This window comes from Schistocerca nitens, chromosome 6 (assembly GCF_023898315.1).
Source record: "Schistocerca nitens isolate TAMUIC-IGC-003100 chromosome 6, iqSchNite1.1, whole genome shotgun sequence".
In the NCBI taxonomy this organism is placed as follows: domain Eukaryota; kingdom Metazoa; phylum Arthropoda; class Insecta; order Orthoptera; family Acrididae; genus Schistocerca; species Schistocerca nitens.
This window is the reverse complement of record NC_064619.1, coordinates 345960954-345977740: the sequence shown is the minus strand read 5'-3', so window position 1 is coordinate 345977740 and position 16787 is coordinate 345960954. Positions and strand designations below refer to the sequence as shown.

General features: G+C 43.2%; 1 protein-coding gene across 1 annotated transcript in view; it reads right to left on the bottom strand.

The window, feature by feature from the left end:
* Nucleotides 1-16787, bottom strand: part of LOC126263357 (NADPH oxidase 5-like) — a 425625-nt gene that overhangs the window by 147119 nt on the left and 261719 nt on the right. The gene's annotated exons all lie outside the window — the stretch shown is intronic.

Here is a 16787-nt window from a genome sequence, read left to right as displayed (position 1 = left end):
GGTTACTTCATGTGAATGCCACAATAAAAGGTGTCCGACGGGTCCATCGTTCGGTTTCGCCACATATCGTATTTGTCCGGAACACTTCATGTCGATCTACCTGTTTTTTTCCTTTCTTCTTCTTCTGTTCCGCCAACACTAGCGACTTGCAGTTGTATTGCGAAAATTGCGTTTTAATGCTAAAAGGTGCAATTTCTGTTGGTAGCGCCGATTACGTCAGCATTTCCCCTTTTGTTTATTATTTTCAGCAACAGTTTTTGAAGAATACCGACGTGAAGAAATAGCAAAGTAGTTGCTATTGGTGGCTATTTCTTCACATGGAAATCTCGTAATTCCATTCACAACACCGCCCCCCCCCCCCTCCCCCGTCTCCAGTGCAATCGGACTACTACTTTCGTGCCACATACACTTGCTTCACATACTCAAAGATGAAAGCTCAAAAAGTAGTAAAACTCCATCACACAGTGAAAGTGAAATCTACTATAATTTCAAAAGAACTTCAATTATTTACCAAAATTTGTGAAAAAATATAAAATAATATCGGCATTCGTAACTGCCATTTTGATATCGATATATCGAGGGAAAATATCGCAGACATGCCGATATTTTTGGAAAACCTATTGTATATAGATATCAATAGTCCTAATGTGAATGAATTTCAAGCACAGCATACGATTTCTCGACGTCTGTCGCCAACAGTATTACTAAAGCCCTAGACATCAGTGGCACTTTTATATGTGACGGTGACGGAAAATTATATTTTGGAAAAAAAGGGGGAGGGTAGACAGTGAGAATCTGATATCGATCCGCAATTCCATGCCTGTGCAGAATGTTTTAGTTTGCTTTTTTAAAATTTTTTCAAGCAAACGGTGGCATCTGAAATTACTGCGATGTTTTTAGTTATACAGTACTCGGTTGTTGAGGCAGCCTTAGCATCATCCTGTTGCACATCGCCTCTACAAAATTCGCGAGTTATTAAATATTTGTTAATAACCAGTCAGATTGCGAGCAATTGCAGCGATTTAACGGTTCCGCAGCTGAACATATAATCTAAAATGCACATGCGTTGCAGCATCTTGGATTGAAGGATGGATGCAGCATAAGAAATGCTCCAGAGAGACGTTCCAGTCTAATGCAGCATGTAATGAGGCAAGATTGAAAACTCGTCACGCAGGTTCATTTGCGCTCCGAAGCGATCGATCGTCTGATAAATTCATGGCGGCTGCGGTGCATACTTAATAAGAGGGAGGGAAAGATCAAGGCGCCGCAACAGGTGTGTGGGATGGTGGGTGGCCGTTCCGAGTCGAGTGATGACCGTCCGAGATTACGGACGTCGAGAGAGCATATGGTAGTATCTTAGAATTGTCTTATTTCGATATCTGTTGATCGTGGCGTCACTAGATCTAATAAATTACATATTGTCTTCCCTTCAAGCTGTGTCATAATATTATAAGGCGAAGCAGAACTGGACGGATGCATCTTATACCGGTTAAGAATCAAGTTTTTTCCTTACAAGCCTTTCTTTCACTACTATAAACACAGCTTTACGGCCACAATTCTAAAAAGAACATTGGGTTACCTCACCTAAAGGTAAAGTCGTGCAATTCAGCTTGGTGACTGCAAATTTTGAAGTAAATATTAACAGAGACAGGCGCAATGATTGCTAGTTCTGCGCTCCCACACTTTTGTTTGACGTGGACGTTACACCCCAGTTCCCAGTTCCCCGTTCCCCCACCACCTCTCCCCCCACCCCCCTCCGTCCCCCACATGGCTGACTGGTTCGGCTGCCGAACATTTATGTTTCCGTAGTTATTTGGTGGCACCTGACGAAGCTTCGGGCTTGAAACCGGTCGTGCAAACAAGAAATTACAGTCAGTTGAAGTGGATTTTTTTATTCTATTACTATGTTCCTCAGTTGCGTATGTTCGTCTGACCAAGTATTTTGTTCTGAGAGTAGACTTTTTACTTAAGTGTGTCGCCACCGGATTCGAGAATACTATAATCGAATTTTCGTTGGGCAGCAGCTCTCGTGACGAGATTTTTTTCAGTTAGTGATCGCAAAAGCACGGACTCCGTTACGTAGACAATTGTTCACAAGTAAGTTGACTGGCGAAGGAAATCGCGTTATAAACTGTACAGGGGGTAAAGTGGGTTAAAGAGCACGATAGTTCAAAAACAAAATCCATTTAAATAAAAAAAATTCTGTAATGTATTATCGGCTGAAAGTGTCTGTAGCTTCTCAGTAAAGATTTTCTTCTCGCGCGAGAGACATTGTAAAACGTGAGAGGTTCACCAAAATACTAGGTGCGTCTGAAAAGTTCGGCAATGTGTGTCAGGAAATGAGAGTTACAGACAAACAATATACCTTTATTGGCCTTCAAAGTCACCACCATAGCTGTAACACCCTACTGACATCGGTTGTAAAGCTGTTGGAAACCGTCAGTAAAGGCTTCTTGTAGAATCGCTCGAATCATGGTGGTCACACATTGTTGCATGTCATAGTCATTACGGGTGTTATAGACTTAGTGCTACTGTTACGATCCGGAGACGAAGCGACAAATAATTGTATAGTGTTCAGCGTCTTCCCCGTCTAAAAAAGCTGGCAGACAAAATCCAAGATGAGGACGATATTGATAGCCTTTTTCTACAGCAAGGACTTGATCCATAATTTCTATTCGAGATACGTTGAGAACAATCCTATCACTGAAATCACAGTAAATCACTCCCTGCCTTAGCTTCCTATTCAAGACGAATCTTTCTCACATTACGTCATTTTCCGCTGCCTATATTTGTCTGTTAATTAAATCCTTACCTTATGTCCATTTTACTTCACTGACCCCCGTACCTAGACAGAGCCGTTGCGTTTCCCTTTTCAGATTTTGTAGCTTCCTACCAAATTCAGACTACTGGCGCTGCACACGCTCCGATTCTTAGTATGTTACCTTTTTGTTGCTCTTCAGTGTTTTCTTACAGCTTCTTCGCCCTTGGCATTTCTCCTACGTTCCGAACTTCACGAAAGTTCTCCTGCGTGCTTTGCGGGACAAACACTCGTGCAGGAAAGGATATTAGGAAGAATTGGCTTAGCCTAGGGGCTTCAACATGCAGCGGATACAAGTCTAGTCAGTCGAGCTCACCAAGTTACATCAACCGAACACGTGATTATCTACTCAAAGTACCGCTGGTATGTGATGCCCTTGTTGGCATGTACAGCAGGACAGTGGAAAATACCAGCAGGATACCAGAATGTGTGATTCGACAATTGTGAATTCTCTGGGGCTTTCATACTGTGGCGTTTCCGACCCATTTGTAGTTACCGCAAGTACTATTTGACTTCCAACCGAGAAGTTTTACACTCTCGATTTTCCGACCAGTGGTATGACCGTCAGCCAGGAACTGCACTCGCCGGCAGCCTTTGTTACAGTATATTTTAGCAGACCTAAGCTACTTGAGTCCCACATACTGTGAGCAATGGAAATAATATCAAAGAAACGGAAGCCTTATCTCCTCAAGGAAAGTCGGTCATCGCTACCGGGCGCACGCAAAATGTGGTATGTGAACCGCTTGTGCATGAATTCCGAATGAGTAAGAGTCGAGTAGTTCCAGAAATGTGAAGCGCATCCAGTCACAACAGTAATTTCAGTATCTTTAAAACAATGAAGTTTAATAATTTAGTGTATCTAAATATTTTCACAATGAACCTCTGAATTAACAACTCGTACAGTAGCTATCATTCCAAAAATCTGCTCATTGTATATTTTATATATTTGATTATGACGTTGTTAACTTTATTACACAAAGAACATTGTATTCTCCACATTTACACAGCAAATGAATACAGCATGAATCCCTTACTTCTGCAGTTATTTAATGAACAGTTTACTATTTTGCCAGTAACCTCACCTAAATGTTGATTGCAAGTGCTGTAAAAAACTGCGCTCATTTAAAATCAGTCAGTCATGTGTGTTAGCGGACACCAACATTGAAAAGAGAACCAGAGGACACTACTGTCAAGTTTGTTTAAACAATATTTAACGACAACTCATTCTCATTTATCGTCTCTGAGCCCTTGTGCAAGAGTACTGGCTTACCTATTTATGGACAAACCTGTATTTATAATTATTGTGAATGGTCTGAGTGTGACCAAATGTTTTTAACGATTTTTACTTTAATATTATTGTTATATATTTGTTCAGTCTGGGAAGTGGTCATGGTGAGTCAAACCATGTCTGTAGAGCTTGAGAAACATGTATTTTTGGTGGGTCGGCCTACAGGCATTAGTGGAGTCAAGTGGGAGACTGGGACTTTTCGAAGGAAGAGATGAAGGGGGCTATTCTGGACACTTCTACATTTGTGCTGGTAGAAGGCAGACCTGCCTGGGGTAGGGTGTGAGATTCGGACATACAGGGAGTTCATTTTAACTGAAGACATTTCAATATCTCGGAAACTACACATCAAAAAAGTTATTATTCCGATTTATTTTTTTTCGGAGGGGGTCATCCAACGATACCACATTCTACCCGCCACCAAACCCCGTGCGTGGGTGGCGGGGGACAATTTTGAAATCTTCAGTGGGAACCCCGTGTTTTAATTGCAGATTATCATTCTACGTCAAAACCTACATACATTTTGTCTCAAGCATTTTCTTCGTTTCGCCACAGACGGCGCTGTAATCGGAGGGATAAAAGTGGGTACATTTACAGCATGCTACGCAATAGCCCTACAATATCCAACACCGCGTGGGACACCACCTCCATGTTTTGAGGGTAGGACAGGCCAGTATTTCATGACTTGTAATTAGAAACGCCATTCGAAACGTTGTACTCATCCGACATAACGAACGGCGGACTACTACTACTGCGAAAGGAGCTCTCATATCCTGCAGTCGTAGAACAGTGTTTATTGCCTGCACATTTACCTATCATTTGGAGAACAGACGTGCAGTGGTTGATGAATGTTGCAACCATAGAAGAAAAAACTGAAATCCTGATTTACGGAGAATGTAGGAGAAATGTTGGGGTTGCTGTTGCCCTATGTGCTCAACGTTTTCCAGAGAAATCTTGCGCTCGTTCGTTCTTTTACTGGGTTGTAAACGCCGCTATGTCTGGTGGCAACGTACCGACCGACAAAAGGAAATGAAGCAAACGTGTTATAGGAGAAGGTAATGAAGTCACAGATAAGCGCCCGCAATAACACGGCGACGCCGGCCGTAGTGGCTGAGCGGTTCTAAGCGCTACAGTCTGGAACCGCGCGACCGCTACGGTCGCAGGTTCGAATCCTGCCTCGGGCATGGATGTGTGTGATGTCCTTAGGTTAGTTAGGTTTAGTAGTTCTAAGTTCTAGGGGAGTGATGACCTCAGATGTTAAGTCCCATAGTACTCAGAGCCATTTAAACCAACACCGCGACACTGCGATACTAGTGTGCCCATAGGTAGTATTGTCACAATAACGCTTCGTAGCAAGTATCACCCAAACCACGTGTCACTACATCAAGAACTTCATGGCTTCGATTTCCATAACCAGATAGTGTTTTGCTAACGGGCACGTTAATAAATGCAAACGACACACACGTTCTGTGACGGGGTACTATTTTCGGATGAGTCCGCATTCACAAACAATGGTGGCGTTAACCAGCATATCTTACATTACTGGAAGGTAGACAATCCCCACTGGTTATGTCAAGTTGACGATCACCGTCCTTGATTCGTTAATGCATGGTGTGGCATCATGGGGAACAAGCTCATTGGTCCACGTTTTATCGATGGCACGTTGAATGGACGCAAATATCGAATGTTTTTGGAACACGAACTATCGGTACTACTGCAGGATGCTGCCCAGGACGTTCGACGTGTGTAGTTTCAGCATGACCGCTGCCCAGCTCGTTACGAAGTTGAAGTACGGCATGTGTTACACCGTGTTTACACTGGCATGTGGATCGGCAGAAGTGGCTCGATTAATTGACCCGTTAGGACGTCGCATTTATTTCTGTGGAGATATTTAAAAGATAAGTTGTACCAGCAAGTGCCAACTGGCCGCAAGGACATGGTCGACCGCTTCAGAAACGCCTGTGCTGACATTCCCGCAGATTTGCCTCTGTTCTGTGTACGGTCACTTGAAAAGCGAATCGCTAAGACTGAGGTTGGCGGTACTATGTTTGAACACGTACATACTTGCGAAGTATAGTAGCGTTCACCTCGAGCCACGGCCACAGTGGCGCGTCGAGTAGTCGCTGGTTGGATATGTCTGAGGAACACAACGTTGCGAATGGGGTGTCCAGTTACAAGCTAGGAAATACTGATCTGTCCTACCCTCGCAGCATGGAGGTGTGATCCCACGTTCCATTGGGTATTCATGGGCCATTGAGTACCATATCGTAAATTACGGTAATGTACTTCTTTTCCTCCGATTACAGAGCCATCTGCGGCAAAACGAAGAAAATGCTTCAGACAAAATGTATGTAGATTTTGACGTAAAATCGTAACCTGCAATTGAAAACGGGGGTTCCTATTGAAGATTTAAAAAGTGTCCCCCGCCACCAACGCACGGGGTGGGGTGGTGGGTCGAGTGTGGTATCATTGGATGTCCCCCTCTAAGACAGACATACTGGAATTATAACCTCTTTTGATTCTCCTGCTTTTGAAGACACTCTGCTGCAGGGTGTAGAGGGTAGAGGATTAGATGGGCCTCAACGTGAACAGGATAGCCACGGAGGAGTGAAGCTGCACGCAGTAGTTATGCTTGAGAATCACAAGTAGCCTCCAAAAACAAAATGCCATTGCGAAAACGTGAGCAGGAATTCACAGGGCCGCCAATTACATCAACGCCTTTCTCAATAATAAAGGGATTTACCAGAGCAAAGGACCGACAGTCTTCATTACGTGAAACCATGAGGAACTGTGGTGCAGCTGGGAGGGTCTTTGCATCGCGAGCTTCATTCCGTTTACGTTTAGTAGACACCAACTGTTAAGATGATAATTGGTTCATTGAGAGAAAATTCCCCACAGTTTCCAGCATCTCTGATGGCGCACTCCTTCCAATTGGGGCGCCCCTCTTAGAGGGTGGCTCACCCGCCTTAGGTGACTGTTCACACCCTCAGGACACACCTCCCGAACACCTGACAGCGACCAATTGACAAATTGGGAAGGTAGTAGCTCGGGCAATCAGCCCTCCCTGGGCCTGGCCTGTACGAGGGGTTACATGCGGACCATACCCATCGACCCGGGGCTGGGAATTGCGAGTTACCCAGTGACCTGTTATGCGTCAGACGCGTGGACAGGCCTTCAGGAGCGCACGGAGGAGGAGAAGAAGAAGAAGAAGAAAAAGAGGAGCCTCAAACACCGAAGCGGAGGAAGAATAGGGAAATGGGAATTAAGAAAGAAAAAAAGCAAAAAAACAGTGGCGGGACTGTTGTGACGTCAGGCTACTAAAAATGCAGAAAACATTCCCAAAAATATTTCAAATATCGTCCCCAAGGGAAGAAAAAAGAATTGCTGGAGGACGGACATGCAGCATGAAAGACAGAAGATGCTGCAAAGGCAGGGGCTCCGTGGTAGCCAGGCACGAACTCAGGGGTGGTGAGCCCCCTGCGGGGATAGGTGATGTTTGGATCTTACTCGCAGTTCGCATGCAATGAAGTGAACGCTTTTATGCGCTTGGACGTGACATGTCACATTTACAACGAGACAACGTACTTATGAAAGGCTTTGGTTGGGAGAACATCGCCGATAGGAACGGAGTTGTGATTTGTTCTCTGGTACGTCACGATGTGTATGAACCACTGTCCCAACTGTGCGAGGCATGTTTTAGTATTTTACTAAAGGCTTAAAAGTAGATACAATAGGAATTTTAGGCAGTTTCTTGCTGCTAACAAACATGATACAGGCCTCATCGAAAGCTTGAGATTTCTTCCTTATACGACCTAGCGGGAAATAAGGAAAAAATTAATGCAAGGACTTCATCGTGTACTATTTCCTACAAAAATTAAAACGGTGGTCTGCATAGCTATGTACTTAAACGCCTTTTCGTTTATTGTATGGATCTAATACTCAATATGGTATTTTGCTTTTTCTTGCGAAGAGCAAGACATGAATTAACTAAGGACCATTCGCATATTCATCTCATGACAAAGCTCACTCATGGATATGCACATTGAATCAATTTCACATTGTTATATTCAGCGAGAAATAATCACAGAGTGCAGAGGACCATCTAGGAAATTCTAAGTCTGGACTCAAACTCGCTAAAAAACTGTCTCGTTTGTTACTTCCGTTCGTTTGCATGAGTAAGCTTCACTGCCGTAGGAACTTTCCTCTCAGTAACAAATCTGCAGTCACTTCTACTACAAGTGCAGCTTCGAAGATAAATTGTACAACGAATGATATCAATAAGCGTAGGTCGATGAAACAACAACTTGTTACAATTAGGTGTGTGAAGTGCTAGAGATACCACACAAACCAAGCTCCTGGCAGAGGTTCGTTATTTGTCTTCCAATTGCTTTACAAACAATATCTTAGCTGTGCTTCGATATGTTTTATTAATATACGACAGTACAAAGAAATGTCGATAGAAATCGGATACTGCTTCTTCCTTATTTGTATCGGCGATGTCGAATTGCCATCAGAAGTACCTGGCTCTTCGTTTTCCAAGAGGTGTTGACGGACGAGGCCAGCGCCGTTATATGGCACCGCTCTTGCTGCTTGAATGTCCATTCCAGTGTCGGCTCTTCGGAATTCCGAAGAGCACCTCTCACAATTCCTGGCGTGTCTTACACACAGTAGGCTTGTGCCATTGTGAGAATAGTTCCGGTTTTGCTTCATTTCAAACCTGCAACTCCGAATGGAGTTATTGATCCAGTTCTTTTCTGAGGTTTGCCTCTAGGAAAGGTAATAACGCCTCCAGCTTTACCCTATAATTGTCTTGTTTGGAGGCACAGTATCCTGTTACGTAGTTTTGTTTTGCAGACTGTAGATTCACAATTATGAGAAATCTCTTCTGTACAGTATCACAAGCACACCGTTACTAACTGTCGAAAACTCTTGACACTCCTGTCACCGAAAGACACACTATTCATTGAAGGTAGTATGTGACCTAGCTAATGATAAAACTTGAGATGTAATACTGCAGACCTTGTTTACGACATTTTTTCCTAGCGAAACTCTTGTAGGATGTGGGTTTGAACTCCTTGACATGTTCTTGTCTTACATTACAGTCTGTAATTAATGCCGTCGATTCGTGACCATATCGTTGTTCAACTTACCTTGTTTGAATTCCATTACTGTTTATTAGACAATGGTGTCATTTACCAAGTACTACTTCTGTGTAAAATATTTCATAATTTTTGTTCCCTATTTCGTAAGTTTATACAGCTCAGAAACTAGCTAAATAATGCATACCCCATTCACTGCAATGTTTAACATAGCCAAACTTAAAAGCCGATACGATAGTGTTTGATGCTCACATCAGAGATAATGTGCGCAAACGGCCCGTGCTTCGTGGTTGACTAATGGGCTTCAAAATCTGATTTCTGTATTTCGTAAGTCTTATCAAAGGTTTAGTCAGACGGAATTAGGAACACGAGGTGCTTCGAGGGGCTGAAGTAGCCGGCATGAAAGCGTACAAAAATGCTTCGATACCAGCGTTGGCGCAGAACGCCGCTTCTGTTCTGAACTGCAGGACGGTATGCGGAGGCGAAGCGCCCAGCTCCTTCGTTGCAAGGATATTAAAAAGAGAAGTTGAGCCCTCAGAGTGAGAAGCATCAGCAATCGACTGCCTGAAATGCAGTTGCATTCGAGGAACAAAGGGGAACCGACACCTGACAATTTAAATGCTACACCACCTACAGCCGTTATATGCAACTATATTAATGGCTATTGACGTGCTCTACGTGCACTCGTGTATTCAAGATCAAAACGTTGTACTTCAGCCACATGACAGCACACCAACGGGCTAACTAGCAAACGCCCCCAATTCTACCGCGATTACAGTCACCTTTGTCGAAATAGATTAGGATCTTACGGTGGTGCCTATTAAAAATTATAACACATCATTGACCTTGTAAGGACACTGAAAAGTTTGAAAATTTGCAACAAACGTCTCCTTAATCATTTTTATTGGAAGGTGATTTTCAACTTCTGTTTAAAGTCTACTAATTACTAGACGAAAATAGGATTGCTATATTTTTGAGTCTGCATCGGGCATTGTAGGGGCTATGAAGATTAGTGGGTGACCGTTTCTATGCTGCCACAGCCCCTGCAGAGCCACGTGCACTCCTCCTACAGGTGGATTCTCGCTTTTTCGCGGCCAGCACGGCGCGCCGGAGCGGCACATAAACGTCTGCGTGACGGACGCCACGCCGCTGCCACAGAGCTGGTGGGACGCGCGCCGCATCCAGATAGCCTCCGCAGCGGAAGCTTTGCCACTTTGCCGGCTGCGAGCGCGTAAGAAGCAGCCTCACGCCACAAGTAATGGCGCAAGGGCGTGCTGCGCAGTTTATGAATAATGTGGCGGCACTACGGTGCTCGTCTGGGCAGAGCTAGCCTCTGAACGACCGCCACACAGGACGACGACTTCGAACTCTGTCCGTCATCTCCGCTCATGTTCTGTGCAAGAGACAGATTCCTCGAAGTACTATAAAGAGCTTCTGTATACGGATCTGAAAATGTAGCAGTCACTGCTCTTACTGCGCAGTTGTACATACCCTTCTTTCAAGAACGTACTTCTATGGCAACCACGAATTTCAAGTGACAAACGTAAGAAGCAGACATGTGTGCCAGCAAGCCTAGATTAAATCAAGAATTTTAATTAAAACATAATACGCAAAGTACACCAAGAGTCGCTGGACTCTTTCATAAGCGGCGTAGAACACGACGTACACGGTAGGCAGCAAATGTGCGTATAGTGTCATGAAAGCCCTGAACAAGAATGAAAAGAAAACACTGCCTCCCTGAACATTACACCAAATGAAGATGGATAAATCGTTGTACAGACTTGTGTGTACAGAAGGCCGAAGACGATACCGGAGGAAGTATGTACAATGAAAACAGTAGATCCAATTACTGTGGAGGAATTACAAGACCCTTAAAAGGCATGACGAACAGGAAAGCTACTGGAATAGATGGAATAAATGCAGACCTAATTCAATACGGAGAGTTGTCACTAGATGAAAGATTTTTACAATTAATAAATGAATGTTGGACGAACTGCAAGATCCCAGAGCCATGGTATACGCAGAAATAATCTCTCTTTTCAAGAAAGGGAAACGAAATGACTAAAAACTATTGTGGCATCAGCCTTCTAAACACTGTCTGCAAACAATACTCAAAGATAGTAACTTCATGAAGAATATCTCTGAAGCTTTATTTCTGAAGTACAAAATCCATTTAGATAAGATAGTTCAGGCACAGACAGTGGGTTAATAATTAGAAACATTGTAGAAAAACACAGGGAATTTAATACAGAAACTCATATTGCCTTTATCGACCCGCAGAAGACTTTTGACAGTTTGAGCCGTGATACCCATGGAAGATCATGTCTGACAGGATGCTCTTATCACCTAACAGAGGAAGCCAAAAAGTCTTCACAGAAATATACAAATTATAGTAAACACAGGTAGGAATCGATTAGAAGAAATTATTATTATCCAGCAAAGTGTTAGACAGTGGCGTGGACTATCACCTTCCCTTTTTAATATTTACATTTACTTCATTCTTCCTAAAAGGGTCTGTAAAGTGACCAAAGAAATTAAGATAACGAATGAGAAATATTTGAATGTACTTGTGTTTGCTGCTGATATCGTTATTACTCAAAAGAATGAAGATGACCGAAAGTTGTGTGTACCAGCTGAACAAATGTCCAAGAAATACAACTCTAAAATTTCTAGTATTAAAACGAAAATAATGGATTCCCGAGGAAAATGTCCAGCCAGATCTAAAATTTTTTGGATAATTCCCTTTTAGAACAAGTCTTGCAGATCTCTTATTTAGACTGTGCTGTAAGTTTTCATTTGGACTCTGACACCGAAAATTAAAGACACAAATTCTAATCTGTGTCTGGTACCATTTGCAGAGCATTAGGCCCTGAACTACAAAGATGGCAAATAGGGACATTCTTGAAATTCTATGAAGTGATGGCAGTTCCTGTGTTATCTCTTGACACACACCCCCCCCCCCCCACACACACACACACACACACACACGACATTATTCAAACAACAGAAATGGGTTTCCTAAGGAAGACGAAGGGATGCACAAGGAAAAACAGTATTAGACATCAAGATATTAGAACAGAATTAAATATCTTCAACATGAATGAAAATATTAAAAAGAAATTCGCCAAGATTGGAGACAACACACCGTGAGAATGCAAAGTCACAGAATTCCCCAGAAGATCGTGAACTACAAGCCGAATGGGGAAGAAGACCTCGAAAAAGGTGAGAATGATTTTGTTTGAGAGTTCGGAATAGGCAACAGCCTAATCCTTGAAAGAAATATTATGATGGTGAAGTAGAATATTGTGTAACTATGTAATATATCTTTCTGACCACGCCTGTGTGCTCATCTTATTCGCTAGCGTGAACTTCAGTGCCCGTTTCCGATATCCGAGCCCTAGAGAAGTTCGAGTGGCGGAAGAAGACAGCCAACTGAAAAGCCGCGTTCTGCTACTGAAGCTGATTTGCTGAAAGTTATGGAGCACTAGATGCGTAACGTCATGGAAACTTCACTGTTTCGTGACGCAAACTCAAAAATGCTACAGTTTTAGCGCACAAAATGTTAACCGTCTGATTTTTAGAAACGGAAACACCAAAAACATTAAGCACGCATCGATGTTAACATACAGCGCGTCTTTTAGTACGAATTGTTGTGGTAAATTGTTGGTAAATGTGACGTTGGGGGATGAATAAGGTAACTATAGATTTTATCTTGGAGGAGGAGGGGGAGGAGTACATTAGTGTTTAACGTCCCGTCGACAACGAGGTCATTGGAGACGGAGCACAAGCTCGGATTAGGAGAGGAAGAAGAAGGAAAGCGGCCATGCCCTTCCGAAGGAACCATCACGGCATTTACCTTAAACAATTGAGGGAATTTACGAGATATCTAAATCAGGATGGCCAGATGCGATTTGAACCGTCGTAATCCCGAATTAGAGTCCGGTGTGCTAACCACGGCTCCACCTCGCTCGGTTTTTTATCTCAGAGTTAGTTTATGATATTATTTAGTAGTCAGTTATGAAACGGAAATAAGATACAGTATATAAAAGCTTGGCTAGTGTGTGATATTGCCCCCATCCCCCTCATTTAATGTTGGTTTTGGTAACAGTCTGAATTGTAGCGTATTCCGACGTCTAGGTTAATTCAGATCGATAAATGTCGCAGGCCCTGATCCTGATGAAGTCTTGTGCAAGCCACACTGTTTCATTCAAATGGTTAAGTAGATCTGTGTAGGACTCGTCAGTTTCCGCTTGTGTGTGTGATACTTAACTTCACTCTCTCGTCAAGCACAGGTCAAGCAGGTCACATATGCGCGACCTTCCTCTCTTAGATTAATTACGTTCTTTATTAGACATTGTCTGTTGCTGACTCGTTGCAGAACGTCGTCATCCCATACTCGCTGAATTGATTTTCTCTACAACATCCTTCTACAACATCAAATTTTAATTATTTCGTTTTTACCTTTCATTATCCATGTTTCGCACCGATGCAGAGTTGTGTTCCAGTTGTTCGAATTTTAAGTACACTATGTGATCAAAGTATGCGGACACCTGGCTGAAAATGACTAAAACATTCATGGCGCCCTCCATCGGTAATGCTGGAATTCAGTATGGTGTTGACCCACCCTTAGCCTTGATAAGAGCTTCTGCTCTCGCAGGCATACGTTCAATCAGGTGCTGGAAAGTTTCTTGGAGAATGGCAGCCCATTCTTCATGGAGTGCTGCACTGAGGAGAGCTGTCGATGTCTGTCGATAAGGCCTGGTAAGAAGCCAGCCTTCCAAAACATCCCAATGTTTTTCTATAGGATTCAGGTCAGGACTCTGTGCAGGACAGTCCATTACAGGGATGTTGTGTCGTGTAACCACTCCGCGACAGGCCGTGAATTATGAATAGGTGCTCGATCATGTTGAAGGATGCAGTCGCCATCCCCGAATTTCTCTTCAACAGTGGGAAGCAAGAAGGTGCTTAAAATATTAATGTAGGCCAGTGCTGTGATAGTGTCACGCAAAACAAGGAGTACAAGCCCCCACCATGAAAAACACGACCACACCATGCCACCACCGCCTCCGAATTTTACTGTTGGCACTACATACGCTGGCAGATGACGTTCACCGGGTATTCGCTATACCCACACCCTGCCATCGGATCGCCACATTGTGTACCATGGTTCGTCACTCCACACAACGTTTTTCCACTGTTCAGTCGTCCAATTTTTACTCTCCTTACACCAAGCGAGTCGTCGTTTGGCATTTACCGGCGTGATGTGTGGATTAAAGCAGCCGCTAGACCATGGAATCCAAGTTTTCTCACCTTCGGCCTAACTGTCATAGAATCTGCAGTGGATCTACATCTACATTTATACTCCGCAAGCCACCCAACTGTGTGTGGCGGAGGGCACTTTACGTACCACTGTCATTACCTCCCTTTCCTGTTCCACTCTCGAATGGTTCGCGGGAAGAACGACTGCCGGAAAGCCTCCGTGCGCGCTAGAATCTCTCTAATTTTACATTCGTGATCTCCTCGAAAGGTATAAGTAGGGGAAGCAATATATTCGATACCTCATCCAGAAAAGCACCCTCTCGAAACCTGGACAGCAAGCTACACCGCGATGCAGAGCGCCTCTCTTGCAGAGTCTGCCACTTGAATTTGCCAAACATATCCGTAACGCTATCACGCTTACCAAATAGCCCTGTGACGAAACGCGCCGCTCTTCTTTGGATCTTCTCTACTCCTCCGTCAACCCGACCTGGTACGGATCCCACACTGATGAGCAATAATCAAGTATAGGTCGAACGAGTGTTTTGTAAGCCACCTCCTTTGTTGATGGACTACATTTTCTAAGGACTCTCCCAATGAATCTCAACCTGGTACCCGCCTTACCAACAATTTTATATAATCATTGCACTTCAAATCGTTCCGCACGCATACTCCCAGATATTTTACAGAAGTAAGTGCTACCAGTGTTTGTTCCGCTATCATATAATCATACAATAAAGGATCCTTCTTTCAGTGTATTCGCAATACATTACATTTGTCTATGTTAAGGGTCAGTTGCCACTCCCTGCAACAAGTGCCTATCCGCTGCAGATCTACCTGCATTTCGCTGCGATTTTCTAATGCTGCAACTTCTCTGTATACTACATCATCATCCGCGAAAAGCCGCATGGAACTTCCGACACTATCCTGATGCAGTTTGGAATTCGTGTGTGATGGTCTGGATAGATGTCTGCCTACTACACATTACGACCGTCTTCAACTGCCGGTGGTCTGTGTCAGTCAACAGACGAGGTCGCCCTGCACAGTATCCTGCTGTAGGTGTCCCTTCACGTTTCCACTTCACCACCACATCGGAAACACTGGACCTAGGGATGTTTAGTAGTGTGGAAATCTCACGTACAGACTCATGACAAGTGACATCCAATCATCTGACCACGTTCGAAGTCTGAGTTCCGCGGAGCGTCCCATTCTGCTCTCTCACAATGTCTAGCGATTACTTAGGTCGCTGATACGGAGTACCTAGCAGTAGGTGGCAGCACAATGCACCAATATTAAAAGCGTATGTTTTGGGGAGGGTGTCCGGATACATTTGATCTCCCAGTGTATATACTGAATGCAATTGCTGATGAACCTGACATACCAAGGATTCTTGAATAACGAGTCCTCTTTGCTGATTTTCGAATTAAGACTTTTTCCCCATGAATGCATGCAACACGGAGTGTTGTACTTTGACTGTGATGAACATATGCGAATCTGGTAGTTCTGTACGCCAATCTGAGATTCAGCCTGTTATGAACGAACATGTTCTACAGAATTATATTTTTAAAGGCTACTGTGAAGTAATTTTGTTGACACCGTCCTACATAGGGAGAAACATCACCACGATAAAATAAGGGAAATCAGAGCTCGTACAGAAAGATATAGGTGGTAGTTCTTTCGGAGCTCTAAACGAGATTAGAATAATAGAGAATTGTGAAGGTGGTTCGATGAACCCTCTGCCAGGCACTTAAATGTGATTTGCTGTGTATTCATGTAGATGTAGATAAAATTGTTTCAATGCCACTTTATTAATAGACTGTACCGAGCTAGAGATACTGCTTTGTCTGTAATAGCACGACTTTTCACACGCAGGTGCTTTGCGGTCTAGCATTTCACTTACATTAGAAACGTTTCCAGTCAAATTTAGAACCTGGAAAAGAAATCAAGTGCAGCCACTTAAACTAATTTCAAGATAGTTGAAGTACATCTGAAGAGAAAATGATAGTATCCGCAAATTATAATGAACCTTCATTCTACGTGTTTTGATTGTACAAACAGTCATCAGTCGTTTCAGTCACAGTAAGATACCGTTTAATCTGTACATAACGACAGAACAGCAAACTGATAATCAGAACTGAGTACATAAAATTAAAATATTTTTAAAAAGGCCCAACGACAGAATTTTATGTATTAAGTTCGAATGCCCAATTTGCGATTTTGACGTTCAGTAGAATGGAATTCAACGATATATAAGTATCTACAAAGGTATTGTGGTTTAAAATTCTCGTGAACTTAAACTGGTAGGTGTGAAACCTTCATATCAGCTGAC